Source organism: Podarcis gaigeae (genome assembly GCF_964106915.1).
Source record: "Podarcis gaigeae genome assembly, chromosome: 12".
Classification (NCBI taxonomy): domain Eukaryota; kingdom Metazoa; phylum Chordata; class Lepidosauria; order Squamata; family Lacertidae; genus Podarcis; species Podarcis gaigeae.
This window is the reverse complement of record NC_139688.1, coordinates 20,397,051-20,413,576: the sequence shown is the minus strand read 5'-3', so window position 1 is coordinate 20,413,576 and position 16,526 is coordinate 20,397,051. Positions and strand designations below refer to the sequence as shown.

Sequence of the window (16,526 nt, the reverse complement as noted above, 5' to 3'; positions counted from 1 at the left end):
CAAAATGGGACGCGCCACCCCTGCTTCATGATGATGGTACTTCTTTTTGTTGCATTGAGAGAGATGCTGCCCTAGGGTTTCCCACTTTTGTGGCATGCAAGTCAGGGTTGCTCTGAATACAGACGGCCACTTTGTAATCACACTCTATTTTTGGTAAGAGCTGCATGAAAGATGCAAAGCTGATGTGTTCAGAACAAAGAAATGTGGTTGCGTTTCAATATAGAAAGTCCAGCTGATGTCATTTTAACTCCACACAATAGTGCCAAGAATTTTCTAAGTTCCATATCAAGACTTAGTTTAAAACACACACACACTGAAAGCGTTTGCTCATGTGGAAAAATGAACTTTTGTGGAAAATATTTATGGGAACCTGCCAGAGAAGTATGTTAGCCCTTTTAAAATGGACTTGAATTACATATATAGAAAAACAAGGCACTTATGTGATCTTGCTTTCCAGATTGTTTGCAAAACCTTGGTTTTTCAAGTATCTTACAGCCTTAATTAGCATTTCTTTTTTAAAAAAATGAAAGTGGCACATGTTGTGTGCATTCATTTTTCTGGAACTGTGGAGTCATTCTTCATAACTGGGTCCTCCTTTAGAAAATGGAGCTTCCTGGGTTTAGACCAGAGGAAGCACGTTACTTCCGGGTTTCGCCACTCGCGCATGCACAGATGGTCAAAATGACATCACACGCATGCACGGAAGTGGTGAAATGCAACCCGCGCAGATGCGCTGTTGCATCTTACGTTCTGTTCAGGATGCGAACGGGTTCCGGAATGGATCCCGTTCGCATACCGAGGTACCACTGTATGTAGAAGCATTTCTGCCTCCCCTGGTTGATTAAAATGTTTTCCGCTCTGCAGGGCTGATGTGTACTGCAAACAAACTGAAAGAACTCTCTCAGGTCCTCTGAGATGGTGATGAAAGGGCTAGAAGCACCTGTGTCAGGTCTCTTGTTCAGAATACACGCAGATAAGCAGAGTGAGTTCTATGCAGAAATAGAATCAGCATGGCTGGGTATTTGTCAAGTGCCTTTACCCCAGCCAGGCAGCCACTGACATGAATCTTCTGCACCTGCTCTTTCACATCACCACTGCAACCTCCTTGTTCACGCATCTCTTGCTCTGCCCCAAACTATGGAGTATTAGCCAAAAAAGGACCAGGAGATGCCACTGACAGCTCCTTCATTGTAGCAGGCAAATGGGTGCTACAAGGATGCAGAAAAGGAGCAGGACAGCAGGTAATGGTGGTAGTGAAGAGAAAGGCTTATGGTGGGAGGGGGAACCTTGGGGTCTACGATTCCATGATTCTATGATTCTAGTATTAAAATGCCATTTTCTGATGCAGCTTTTTAATGTATTTTCCTCTAAAGGCTTTCCTCCATCGAGGAAAGAGTTAATTGAAATTGGCAGTTAGATCCAAGCCAACTGGAATCAGTGGGACACCCATCAGGTTCAATATAAATACCTTGACAGTCAGGGAGTTACAGGCTGGGCAGTTAGACACATTTTCCCTCCGTTTAATTTCTGATGGAGAAAGGGTTCTTCACCGGAATCGACAATACAGGCACATTAGCCTCATAGGGATGCTTATAGCCACTGGCCTAGTCATCCCTCATGTTCAGCCAAGCATCTTGTGATTATGTCAGTGCCGATTATTCCAGCTTTTCGTTTCTGCACTTGCAGCGTCTACTGGAAGATCTGTGAGCTCAGAATAATCTAGCTAAACAAAGGGGATGTCCTGAGCAAAGAGCTTCAGGCTTTATACAGCTGTGGCTGTGCATTCTCCACTGGACATGTGCAAAAGGAGCTGGTGAGAATACTCAGGATTCATTTGCACTTGTGATTCACTTATACTCAGGATTCATTCAATACTAGGGCGTGACGAGGCACCAAAAGTCTTAAATTGGGACCCCAGTATGCCCGGCACTGGTTTTCTACTCTCTATACTGCCAGGTTGCTGGCTGGGAAAGGAAATTGCAGCTGGTTAGAGATAGAACAACCATTGAGATGTTTTCATTGGAAGCAATATTTTCATAATCACCATCAACAGTAATAATAATAATAATAATAATAATAATAATAATAATAATACGAATCAGAATCCTCCTGGCTATCAAGTGGTGCTTGAGAGGGACTCTCCTGTCATTTCTCACTACAGATATTCCAGATTGGCTGAACACTCTGTCTAGGAACTTCCTCATTGAGGGGAATTGCCAAGCCAAGGGAGCGAAATCTTGTTCATCCACATTCCCTTCCAGGCAAACACCAGCAGCCACATGCAGACCCTCCAAATGTTTTTCCAGGGACAGTCCCAGATTTACAGAAGCCGTCGTGGTTTCTGATTTGATCCCTGAATGCCCTGCTTTTCCTTAGGGCATCCATATTTTCATTGGAGAAATGTTGGAGGGCATGGAGGCAAGGATATAAGTAACTATACAACCTTTAAAAGACATCTAAAAGCAGTCGTGTATAGAGAAGTTTTTTTAATGTTTAATTATATATGCTGGAAGCCAACCAGAGTGGCTGGGGCAACCCAGTCAGATGGGCTGGGTATAAATAATAACATGATGATGATGATGATGATGATGGAATAGGATGTCCCCATTTTCATCAGATAAATGTTGGAGGGTATGAACATGCCAGGAGTGAGTGTGACCAGAAGCAAAAGTGGGTGGAGCAACTAATTTTACCTTAGTAGACTGCTTTCTCTGCACTCTCACCTGTCTCCTAGACAAGCAAGAGACATTTTATCAGAGTTCAAGAACACATTCCCAACAGGGAAAAGCACTCAAGGAGGGTCTAAAGGAGGGCTGGTAAGGGGCTGTGTCTGAGGAGGTCCAAGCAAAGAGGTATGGAGGACCACATTTGGTCCCAGGACCAGAGGTTCCCCACCCTTGCACCCTTGTTTCCACATTACCTGCCTGCTTCCTCACCTGCTCTAGGTTTATTATCAGTACTCGGACCTCAGTACCTGACAGAGAATATTTTGTCAGAGATTTGAGATGCCTAATTCTTAATGACTTTCACCAGGCCAAAGCCTCTAGATTATGATGCTGAGCAAGTCCCACTAAAATGAGATTCTGTGCAGCTTGTTTTTCATTTCATTTAGTTTTTTTTAAAAAGCTGTTGAAATCGTCAAGCTGTATATTCTCGAATCCTTTGAAATTTACGCCTGTAATAATGAATTACTCACTAAAAGAGTGATTGCATCCTGCAAAAATGAAAACTTGGTTAATAAGTGTGTGTGTGTGTGTGTGTGTGTGTGTATGAGAAAGAGAGAGAGAGAGAGAGAGATGGATGCAAGATTCTCCCCCCCACACACACACACACAAGGAGCAAAGAATTAGTCAGGAAAACATCTACCCACAAAACTGCTGTTACTTTAGCTGCATAACTTAACACAGAACTAACTTTGGAAAGTTACTTAAATGAATATTTGGAACCCATGAAAATAAAGCATGTTGCTATGCAGAGTGATAACAAGTTGAAGAGGATTGTGGGGGTTTTTTAATCGCTTTTTGAAAGTGCACCAGTTATTTGGTCAGATGCCAAAGACACAATTTGTTAAAAGTTACTTAGAAGGACAAAGCGTTTTTCATAGTTAAAAATGCTTTCAAAACAAGGGCTAATCTGGGGTGGGTGGGTGGGTGTGTGTTACCAAAATAGCACCCACAGATGCAAATACACCTGCATAGGCCCTCCATAGTGCCCAAAGGGCCCTCCCGCTGCTGATAATAAGCTCTAGAGAAGCACTCTGTTGCAGCCAACAGAAGATATTGAGGAAGTATTTATCCAGTTTGCAAAAGTGCTCACCCCGGGCTAACAGGCATTACTTTTACTGAGATTAAATAAAACTTACTCCCATATCTGTTTACCTGGACAATGAACAGTACTGATAACTGGTAACAAGATTGTTTGCTCCCGAACCAACAGAGATGTGTGATTACTCTGTGTCGCTTTCTGAGTTCACTATTTCAATAGTTGCCTAGTGGGTCAATGTGGCATTGCCAATTCACATATATACCCACCTATACAGAGATGGAAACGCCTGTATCTGCATATGCCTTTGAATCTACCTACTGTCGAGTAGCTTGAACCCTGCAATTTCTCTTCTCACCTCCACTCCTCAACTGAGCCACCTCACCAGAACTTATTTTCCAAGGAGCAGTCTGTCATGTGCTCTGCTTACATTTATCAGTTTGGGCTTTAAATAATCTGGGGTCAACTGACCTTTCTCAGACCCAAATGACTCCAATCAGTTAACCAGCACCAAAGCAAAAAAAAACCCCACAAAACCCTGAGGTTAATTTCCACCATATGAAAGTTGGCTGGAGAGGGGTGTAGCAGATGGACCTATTGACCCTTCGCAGATTAAATTACCTGCTGCTGCAGGATCACCCACACATTATGAATATTTATATTTTCCCCCACCCATTTGTTACCCTATCTCTCCCAAAAAAGCTCCGTTCAGCTCACCATAGCTGACATCCTAAAAACATGCATACTAAGCTGTCAAAAACTCATAAGAGCAACAAGCAGTCAAAACAGAAACAGATTGCAAAGAAAGAATTAGTCATATGTGAGAATCATATTTAACCTACAGCCTTCAGCAGACTGTGGCATTAAAAATGAAGCAAATTTAAAATGAGCACAATTGAAACTACATTCCATCCATCTCAATCCAGTATTTTTGCTTGGAATCAAATCTTTCTAGTTGCAGACAATGATTCTCGTTCCCACTACCCTTTCGTAGGAAATGGGCCCCCTGTGCTCATTTAGAAGTGCAGTTAAGAGAGTGATAAAACAAGGAGGTCTGGACTGTGGGTGAACTGTTGATTGGCCTGCACAGCAGGACCTTAGTTCTGTCACTGCTTGGCATCACTTGTCCATGGAAGAAGATTAGTCAAAGGTTGCAAAGAGCAAAAGGAATCCTACAAGGAGCTTCCTTATCCTTCTTGCTTTGATAGGCCTGTGTGCTTTGTGCAAGGATTCCCTGGGGGAAGAATTCCCCCCTTAGCTAGCTTCTTATATCAGCACATTTTGGTCCGTAGTATCACTTTCTGTGTTATTTCTGTTGAACAATCTTTGATACCTCCAACAATTATTTTGTTTTGTTCACCTTCAAAGTTCACTTCCCTGGAAAGAAGGGAATCACATTACAGCAAGGAAAGCTAAAGTAAACTTAACTGAGCTTTTCCAACTGCTGCTCATTTTGAAACTGAATTGGAGGTGGCGAAATAAAGGGAAGACCACCAAGACTCTTGTATTCTGTATAGACTTCTTCACTGTATTTTGATAATCCAAAGCAGTGAATAGGAAACAAAAACAAATCAATGTTTGTAACAATGCAAAACAAATGTACAAAAAAAAAGTGTGGCCAATGAAATTGTGGTCTTCACGCCATGCACTCACATGCTTGCTTGTTCACACTTAGCCATGGTTTGGCTTAGCATTGTGTGCAAATTGGGCCAATGACTCTCTGATGTCAGGTGCATAATTGTCCATGAATCCCAAGTTTCCAACACATGATGGATTGGATGTTCCTTTGCTCATGCATTGACAACTCCTGTGAATGAAAATATGCACTTGAGATAATGTGTAATCCAAATTTGAAGCTTAAGCAAGCAGGTCAGACCAAAGGCAATGAAGACCCTTTGGACGGAAGGCCAAAGTAAATGGTTGGAGATTCATGGTCAGCCCCCCAACCTCTTTTTTTTAAAGGAATTTTCATAAAGAGGCAAATAGCAGGTGAAGGTTAGGACTTGGGGGGGGGGGGCTGTTCAAAGCTTACTTTTTCCTTTTTTTAACAATGTGGAATAGTAGTGCAATTTCCCCAGGCCTATTGCCCTGCTTTTCTGCCCAGGATAGATTGCTCTTGCCATTTGCTTCTCTGTGATCTGCCTCTTCTCTCTAGGAAACTTCCTTTTCCACATGCACTGCCATTATACCTGTTCTCTCTTCCCCACTCCCAAAATTCAGCTTTGGTGGAGGGCAGGGGGAATCATGATTGGAGGTACATGAAAGGAAGTTCACCCACACTTAATGGCCACAATGAAAATTGTCCCCTTTCAATAGTTTGGGCTTGGGGAAACGGGACTGCTTATTTGTCTACAGAATGCTAGAAGGCTGCTATTCTACTTCCAGCTTAAAGCAGAACATCAATGATTGGGTGCTTCTAAATCTCCCATATACAGTTGCTCTGCCCACACACTATGAAAGGAAGATTTGCAGAGTTCAGTGACTGTTCAGCACCAGATGTGTATTATCTCATCACATACATATGCTGTAAAGGGGGAAAAATGTTTGAGCCAGAATATTCCTTCTCAACTGAAGAGGCATGACTGGTACCACCAGTTTGTGCTGACATGAGTAATAACCTACCCAACCATCTCCCATATCAAGCTGTGGGAGGGAATGAGAAGAACAAACGCTCCAGGTAGAAACCTAGCTAGAGCCCACTCATCTGGCATGCCACTTATGTAATGGATCCCTATGCAGATGCACCAGCTCCTCTGAGTCTGCTTAAATTCCTACTGATATGTGGATCATATGCTTTATTGTTGCAAAGGGGTGTATCTGTGTGTTCCTCCCTTCGTCAGCTGCCGGCCCACCCTGGTCAGGGATATGGCAGGAGGGACTGGTGAATCTTCCATTTCACCTGCACGGGGGCCATGCTGACATAAAGTGGGGAAGTCCTGCCTCTTCCATGTTGGCATAATCTGAAAAGGTCAGCTGGAGGTGGAAGGAAGTGAGCAACAGTCAACCAAACCCTCTAGCAAGTGCATAACCATGGAGAAGGCTTACTAGAAGGAGACAAGAGAAGGGATTGCAACTTAGTGCCATGCTAACTCCTTACCCTTTCTCCCATTAGTTCCTTGGACCTCCAGAAGTCTTTTCTAGAGGCTTTTGCTAGCCGGCTGCTGTCAATACATAGGACTTGGGCTCTCCTGGAGCAGATGGACATCTTTGAATTGCAACTCTAATCCCCCTGTGTCAGGGGAGGGAGGATGATTTAAAGGCCAAAGAAGTACACTGGTGTGGGGTGCTTGGTGAAGCACTGTGGCTCTATGGTAGAGCCCATGCTCTACATGCAAAGGAGCCCAGGTTAAATCCTCAACATCTCTAAGTAGGGCTGGGAACAAGCCCTGCCTGAATCCCTGGAGGGCCACTGCAAAGGCTTTGTGGTTAGAAAAAGTAAAAGTAGGAGGGGGGGGATCAAATAAAAATAGTGGAAGTATACAAAAAAGAACAACATTATTTTCCATCTTCTTGTAGGTTTCATTTCATTTCGAAAAACACAATTTTATTTGATAGTTTGTTATTGTTTATATTTTGAATTAGATTTATATATGGGGGCACCAAAATCTTTTAAATGCACAGGGCCTCTAAAGGTCTTAATCGGACCCTGCCTACGTGATCTGACTTACTAAATCCTAATGCTTCAAAAGGTTGCTCATTATTTTTTTGTCATATTTTGGTTGTTCCATTTTGGAAAGTTTGCAAACTAAAAGTGGCAGTTTAACCCTCATAATGCACGTTAACCTACCTCTTCCTCTGGTTAACCTATTTGAGTGAGTTTGTATCTGATAACAGTTTCTTTATTTGGCATACAGGGGTCTGGCAAATAGCACCTCAGGAGGTGACATTATCATCCCAGCTGTGAAATAACAGGCAGCACCCTTCCTTATCCCTGTTTTACTGGTCCACAAGCACTTATTCCACAATAAATATATTCTTATTCCTTCATGCAGAGTTTCACAGATGTCCTTTATCCTCAAGATATGCCTTCAATTGGGCTGTTCTAGTCTCTCATTATGCAACAGTCCATTTTCAAGAGGTTAATTGCTACGTTTTTCTTATTTTATTTTCATTTTGCCAGCAGCACATTCCTTAGTGCCTTTCCTTATTAACCTTCAAGATTAAGCTGTAGGTGATTATGTGCTTTCCATGTGGAAATGCTGTTCTCTTTTGGCTAAAAGACTGGGAGCTGGTTCAAATGGCTTGTAAATGCCACCTCAGTGTGAGCTTGGCTAATAAACAGTTGCAACTGTATAAAGGATGGATAGGGTTTTACAAAATACAAACCTAGCTGAATGTCTGGAGATCATTACTGAGCAAGAAGAGGCCCGTTGGCCCTTCTTTCTTAGAAAGTGTGACATATAAGCCTTCCTGAGTAGAATTTTCCAAGCTTACCACTCACTCAGCAGAATCCCATTGTGTCCTAAACTAGATACTGTATGGTGTTATGTAGATGCAGTTAATGTGCAGTTTGTTTTAGAAAACATGAATAGCAGTTGTGGGGTCACAGGGGGCTGATAGGGAAAGTTTACCCCTCTTTTCCCCTCTGCCTTGGTCATGATGTAAACCAGGGGTCAGCAAGGTTTACCTTGCCTGGGCCGGTTCACTCCAGCGGAGATCCCTTTGTGGGCCGGATTGCGTGTGTGTGTGTGTGTGTGTGTGTGTGAGCGCACGCGCGATTTCCGATGCCACGGAAGCAAGTCGCTGTGCTGTGCTGGTTTAGCGCAGTGCGCGGGGACTTGCTGAGCAGGTGGCTCAGTTTGGGGGCAGCTCATGGGCTGGTTAAACGATCCCCGTGGGCTGCTTGTGGCCCATGGGCCTTAGGTTGTCGACCCCTGATGTAAACTGTGGTAAAAAGAGTTATATCCAGCTAGATGATGTTATCAGAAAGGGGAGGCTTTGTTTTGGAGTTACATTAGTTGGAATACAGATCTTGAACAAGTCAGACCTGTAACAGGTCTCTTAATACTGGGGGGGGGGGATCTCCCTGAAACTGCTCTTTCCGTTGGCAGGGAAGCCTGCAGTTTGGTTCCAGTAATGGAGATGGATGAAACAAATGCATTTCAAAGGAAACAAATGCATTTTAAGTTCACATGTTCAGATGCAAGTCATTAAGTGATGTGCAGGCTTGTGTGAACCAACCGTTGGAGGCAGTAAGTCTTATTCTGTGTCCAAATTCTCTATCTGTGTAGCACAGCATCATATTCATCCTTTTCACCAGGCTGCAGTAAACCTTCCATCATAAACTGCATTGATTTACAGAGATGATCTTGAAAAAGATGAGCCTACTGGAAAAGTTGAGATAATCTGAAAGTATCCAGCCTTCAGGGAACAGAGTAATAGTAATAACATAGAAAAAAAACCTCCTCTTACCTAGCAGCTCTGACTTAGTACTATTCCAATTAGATGCTGTGTAGTGCGTTCTAGAGACCACTGGAAGGTGAAATCCCTGCAGGGAAGGATTTGTGAGATTCTGCAGGAAATTGGTATTACATGTAATTGTTTCCTGCTGAGAAAGATCTAAGAGAAAGTTGAAGAAAAGCTGCTAGGCTTTTCAGCAATCACCTCTTGAATATAGATTGAAAATGAGTTTCACTCCCTGCGTACCTACCATAGGGGCCCCAAAGTATATTTTGCTAGAATAATGCCTCATTACGTAATACTGGTGAACTGCAAAATAGTTTACCCTGTAAGTCAGAAGTCTACTGCATCTCCAATAAGCAAGGTGTTGGGTAACATTAGCTAGGATGACCTGCTGCTTGGAGTATATGCCTGGAAATAAAGGGACAAAATTGAACTTGAAAAACATGCCCTGGTTACAACTTTCAGAGGGGGTAGCCCTGTGGCTCAAAGGTGTAAAAAAAAAAAAAAAGACAAACGGTTGTTAGAGCTGGCCCCAAAATGTTTTGATTCCTGAAACGAAGGGTGAGCTCACTATTCCTATATAAGCTGGATGGACAGGTACCATCAGAGCACTGCAAATGGCTGAGGGGTTCAGCAGGGGACAAAGAATAGTGTGTGTGTATGAATGTTGCCACGACTGTCCAGCATCATCTACGTAAGGTAGCTGCCTGCTTCTGCCTAATGGTAGGGACATCCCTGTAATAAGTTTTGGTGGGTGAGTCGCCACTTCAACAGATGCACAGTGTTATCCTTGTTTGACATATGCACATGCCTAAATCCTAGGGGTATGCTTTGGAAGAGTCCCAAATGCCAACTTGAAGTAGGGAGCCTCAGAAGGAATATTGGGCTTGTCCGAGGTGAAGCAGGATCTGTACAAGGTGCCCCAAGTCAAAGTGGGGACTCCACTCCCAGTGGCCTTGTTGGCAGCTCAGGTGCCAAAGAAGTCAGCACTATTCTCCCCATAGGCAATTGAGGCTTGCCAAATCCTTCTAATGAGCATGGAAAATAAGTCATAGGTGAGATTTTTAACTGGGCACTTTCTTGCTCTGCCTCTCAACCAGTGTGCTGCAATGAACATTTGACCTGCAGAACAAATAATAATCCTTCGCAATATACTCTTTGAAATGAGAAGACACGGACATTGCCTTGAGTTTCATGGTGACAGACGAAAGGCAGGATATAAATACTGTATAATAAAAGTAAAAAACAATGGTGCCTGGTTCTAGATACACTGCAAAAAGATGCTGCTTGCAATCAACTTAAATTCCCAGCTAAAAACTTTCAGTTTAGCCCAAATGCACAGCTGTCTTCTCTCCATTGAAGTAAATATGTTCAGTACTGCAGGCTTACAGTGCAATCCTATCCATGTCTACTCAGAAGTAAGTCCTATTGAATTCAATGTGTCTTACTCCCAGGCAAGCAGAGTTAGGACTGCAGCCTTATTACTCAGTTGCTTCTTTCATCTGTTTGGCTGCTCATGGGTTTCTGCAGAGCCATTTTAACCAGACATATCCTGGGGTGCACTGTTCCCACATCTCCCTCTAGATTTGCAAAAGTAGGCCATTGCCAGCCAGCTGCTGGTTAGGGTGCCCCTCCTTGTTGAACACAGGCTCTGTATTATTTATCTATCCAGGCAACTGTTCCAAACTCAAAGGCTTTGAAGTCAACAAAACAGAGGAAAGTAGCAGATCACTGCTGTAATTATTGCAAACAAAAAACAGAATTTTAAAAATGTACCGTAATTATTATTCTTTTTACAATGTGCCTCACTTTCTTGCTTCCAACTGGTGCCAGATTTATGTCCTTAGATCTCTAAGAAAATTGCTACTTGGACTTTGTTCACTTGGACACCAAGATGCGTTTGCTCTCCAGAGCGAGTTTGCTGGCTCCACAGCTCCTGGTAATTTTAGGAGGAATGATGGTCCCTTAGAAACAGGGACGGTAATACCACAGTAGTACAGCAGCCGGCTGCAGGAAATAAACTGTATAACAAGTACAGAGGACCACAAGGCTCTTTAATCTTCAACACTGCTCTTTGTCATGCTACTCATTATTCCGTTTCCCTGTTGTTTGCATGCATGTGCATATTTTAAAGCAAGGACACACATTTATATGCTGGCTGAAAAAGAAGGCGATGGGCCTGAGCATGACTACACAAGATAGGGGAGAATTTCCTTCCCTCCCAAGCTCATGCTCACATTGTTCATTAAGCTGCAACTGCATTGTCCTAAGGACAGATTGATTCTAAATGGAAATGATGCGGTTTCTGAAATGTGCCCACCCACCATTTCATATGAATGAATGAATGAATTAATTAATTTATTTATTACGGTCATAGACCAGAAAAAACAACAACGATAATTTACAAGGGGAGTAATGGTGTCAATTAAAAATTGTAAAATTATACATAAAAGCAATACACATATGCACACACACACACACACACACACACGCACTACAATGTATGTATAGACTTAAAAAATGAGGGTTAGGGTCATTTTTTGAAGGGACCCCAAGGGGCATCTAATCCAACCCCCCTGCAATGCAGGAATCACAACTAAAGAATGACTGTCCAATGGTCATCCAGTCTCTCCAATGAAAGAGAGTCCACCACCTTCTGAGGTAGACTGTTCCACTGTCAACCTGCTCTCATTCCTGATGCTTAGTCAGAGTCTACTTCACTTCCCATCACTTTGGGGCCTCTGGAGTAACAGAAAACAATCTTGCTCCTCCTTCCATGTGACAGCCCTTTATATATTTGAAGATGACTATCATTGATCTCTTTGAGGGGGGGCTTTCTTTTTTGAAATAAGTTTATTTATTTGTTTTCCAGATTACAGTTTTATAATCACATATCCAACATACAACATAAAGAGAAGATTCCATAGAATCTCCTGGACTTCCCTCCTCCCCTTTGTGGTCCTATTATTAATCATTTCCTCCTGCATCTTTTATAATAATCCAAATCTTTTACATCTTCATTATATCCAAAATCCACCACTAAACTACAAGTGTTATTCCATTCCTACTAACAATTTTAACTGTTTACAATGGTTTTTAAGATAAATTATAAATTTCCTCCATTCTTTACTAAAATTTTGTTCTTCGTGATTTCTGATTTTTCGGTCATTTTTGCCATTTCAGCATAATCCATTAACTTAATCTACCATTCTTCTCTGGTCAGGACTTTATCTTCTTTCCATATCATATAATCTCTTTGTCTTCTCTTCTCCAGGCTAAACATACCCAACTCCCTCAACTGTTCCTCATAAGGTTTGGTTTCCAGACCCTTTATCATCTTGGCCACCTCCTCTGCACATCTATATGAATTGGTATTGAGGTTCTAACAAAGGTTCTGTTAGTTGCTTTTTAACCCCCTCACATCTCCTCACAGTCAGCTCACACATTCGCCACAAATGTAGAGAATTCACTTGTGCTATCTGCACATATGACCCAGGCTTGAGTGTTGAGTAATCTAGTGATGGCAGATCTAATGAAAGAACTGCATGTGCGAATGAGCCCTGAGCTGCGTAATGACCCAGGCTTTTTCTCGAGTCTGGAGTGCATTTATGGAGGCTGCACTGAAAGATCCCCAGACTGCATGACTTAATGAATAAAGCACATTGTTCACAGAGGGTCTCACCAGAGGCAAAACTTTGAAAAGTGCAAGAGTCACTGTTTTGTGGACCTCTAACTGCTTTATCATATGGTCGGAGAAACCTGGCAGTTCTCATATGGCAGCATATGAACTCATTTGAAAGATTTCTGTCAGATCACCCAAACAGATAGTCAAGTTCTAGCTGAGAGGCATGGCCAGTAGAACAAACGAATTCCCTGCATGAATTTCTCAACCATTCATTCCTTTGTGAGGCTCACATAAAGGGAAATTATTTGTTTCTCCCCTATTCAATGTACTGAGAAAGTCTCTGACTTAGGCAGAGTTCAGTAAAACTGGCAGCCCTCTTGAATGCCACATAACATTATCCAAACTCAAACTACTAACTGAGCATCAAGCGCAAAAGCAGTTGAGTTGTCTATAGTAATCACACACAGTCCTTTGCCTGTACTTCAACCATGCTAGAATTTATTGATCTAGGACAGGGTGGGGGGGATCTGTGGTCTTCCAGCTGCTGGAACTTACCCTAGTGTAAGCCTGGAAAATGGGTGGTTGAAGGTGGGGATGGGCAAATGCTGGATCTTAACTTTCTTCAGCTTATTCATGTGACCTGGCAACCTGGCAGAACTTGTGCCCGTGAAACGGTAAAGGTAAAGGGACCCCTGACCGTTAGGTCCAGTCGCGAATGACTCTGTGGTTGTGGCGCTCATCTTGCTTTACTGGCCGAGGGACCTGGCATACAGCTTCCAGGTCATGTGGCCAGCATGACTAAGCCGCTTCTGGCGAACCAGAGCAGCGCACGGAAATACTGTTTACCTTCCTGCCGGAGCGGTACCTATTTATCTACTTGCACTTTGACATGCTTTCGAACTGCTAGGTTGGCAGGTGGTGTAATTCAACTCTATTTCAAAGGGTTATTTCCCCTTTGCAAAGCTTAGGCTGGCTCAGCTGGCAGTACCCTCACTCCTGACTGGGTTTGGATCTGGGTTACTTTATGCTGGCTAAACTTAAGGAAGCGTAACTTATGCTGGCTTCCCATACAGGCAACTACCCATTTATGTACATACAAGACATGGGCAACAGTGCATCACCGCAAACAAAAAGGGGTGAAAATGCCTGTAAAAGAGTGTGAAAATTGGAAAAATTGCACACAAACAGCATCTAGCAATTCCACAGGCCTTTGCAAGTGAAATCCCAGGAGCCCTTGCACTGACCTTTGAGGCTTGTGGAGAGTTTGAGTTTGAGCAACAAGGTTTGGAGGGAGCGATTGTGTGCTTGCAGGCTTTTTCAATGGTGCTCCCAATATACATGACTTCACTTAAATGTGTGATACCTCGGAATGTAACCCCCGTGTAAATGGGGAGTTGCCTCTATTTAGGATTGCTCCCTAACATAGGTACGAAATTATTATGGGCAGGCAGGTCAGGAACAATTTTGTAGCCTTGTAACTTTTGTTGACTTATTAGCAAGGATCTTTTTTGGCTCACCCCTTCTTAGGAATTCTCTACTTCCTGACTGCAAAAAGAGGACAACTCATATATTTTGTTTAATTCAGAAAACAATCCTAAGCATATGTAATTGACTTGCAATTGACCTCTTCTTAAAGTTATCTGTTCCATCTTTTACTGATGTATGGTGGGCCTGAGTACTTTCCCTGAACCCCTCTTTGATCTAGCAGGTCAGCATTTGCAAAGCTTATCTTAATTACCCATCCCCTTGTTTAGGTAGTCTCAAGAAAGACTCCCCAAAGAAGCTTAGGGAGCAGCTGAGATGAAGCAAGAACAAATTAATGACCATTTGATAAGATTCATAAAAGGCAGCGAGATAGATCATCCATTTATCTGGCAGCCAAATGTATAGAGTAAATAAGTATGCTCTTTGCCTATGTATTATCTCAGATGTCATGCTTTCTTTGGATTAGCAGAGAGGTGAAGAGAAGTAACAACAGCACCAGTTCTGCTTTATCTCTCCATGGGATTTGAATTGAAGTCTGATGCCCTATCAGATAAGGGATGTGTTTGTCTATGTGTTTGCTACCCTTCTATAGCTACTACAGATTATTTTCTAATTTGTGTGGAAAGTAGGATACCTGTTTTAGAAGGGGTTTCCTGCCCTGTCTTCCATGCTACAGCCGCATATCCCCTCCCCCCCAAAAAAATCTGGAGGCTCAGGAGACCCTCCTATACGATGTTCGATTGCGTGTGGGGAGCCGTGAGGTGAAGGAAAGGATGTTGTTAGTTAAAAGTTGAAGCAAAGGTGTGACTTTATGTCTAAAGGCCTTGGATAGAACAAACACCATTTGATGTACTGTTGGATAAGTGTTTCATGGCTCTAACATTTGTTTTAAAAAAATACAAATTGTGTGTGCATGTGTGTGTGTGTGTTTTAACAAAAGCTTCCCAACTCCTCTTCTTGGTCATGTGTGACCAGGAGGAGGCTAGACTTGTTCACATTGCACAACTGTGGTTTAGTGCTACATCCAAACACTTCCTATGTTTATCTCGCTGTTTTATGCATAGAATTACAGCCTTTGTCCTAGGCCAAACCAGTATTCCTTCTAGGATTACGAAAGAGATTCATAGGCTGCTCTGAAGTAGATGACCTGAGGACTGCACCTGCTAGCATCATGTGTGAGGTGCAGTGAATAAGCCTGTGTGATATGTCAAGGAGCACATTGGCAAAAAGGATTCCTTGCTTGGCTTCCTTCATTGCCTCCCACAAGCCCTCCTGTTCTTCATGCGAAAGAATGTTTAGGAAGCTGTTAAAACTGTTAAGAAATTTAATCACCACATGACCAAGGTCAAAAATGCTGTGAAAAAGGAAGCAAAGTGCTAGTAAAAAAGAAAAAGAAAAAGAGGCAACCCCCCCCTCTTTCCAGATTGTTGCGGTAAAGCACTGGGTGCTCCTCTGCTTTAGATGAAAATACAGGGGTGCATATTTTTTCTAAACAGGTGGCTAGCCATCGTGGGACATTTTTCCCTGGGAAGGCTAATTGTGACTTTGTTTTTGAATAGCGCCTGTTGAACATGTAATATATTGCAGCTCTAAGATCTTCTGTGTAGGATAAGAGGAGTTGCAGAGCTTGCACATTTAATCTGCATATGTGATGAGTTAGTTATGGTCGCCTTCAGGTATTTGGCAGTTTCGAGATATGCTCTGAAATGCAAACCAGGCCTCAAGGGCTTTAGAGAAAACTGTGTAAAAAAGAGAGAGAGTTTTGAATGAAAAAATTAACACACATATTAACTTCTGCAAAGTGAAACCAGCTGGCAGCTGCTAAAGTCTGCTCGTGTCATTGAGGCTGCAATCCCACACCTCCTTCCTTAGGAGTAAGCCTCATTGAGCTCAGCGAGACTTACTTACAAGTAGACACATGTAGGATTGCTTTGTTAATCACTTCTTTCATGCCCAGCTGAGTGATTTGTTAAAAGTATATATACACAATTTCATTTTCAGAAATAAGTTGCAATTTGCACTCCTTTAAGCTGTCAAATAATTCTGGGAACTGTCGTTCGTTAAACCCACTCTACCAATGGCCGCTCTCTGTGGGTAATAGGCAACTCTCAGCACCCTCTGCAAACTGTGGTACCCAGATTTCTTTGGGGGAAATCATGACTGTTAAAGCAGTATAATGTTGCTGCAAATGTATGAGATGCATGTGACCTACGGCATCATAATCTAAACAACTCATGAGATGTAAAGGACA

The 16,526-nt window shown here is 42.6% G+C and overlaps 1 protein-coding gene and 1 long non-coding RNA gene across 6 annotated transcripts in view; one reads left to right on the top strand and one right to left on the bottom strand.

Annotated features, from left to right (window-relative positions):
• LOC310828145 overlaps positions 1–16,526 on the bottom strand; it is a 582,793-nt gene that overhangs the window by 413,686 nt on the left and 152,581 nt on the right. The gene's annotated exons all lie outside the window — the stretch shown is intronic.
• The window catches only part of JCAD (junctional cadherin 5 associated), a 68,636-nt gene that overhangs the window by 16,530 nt on the left and 35,580 nt on the right, over positions 1–16,526 (top strand). The gene's annotated exons all lie outside the window — the stretch shown is intronic.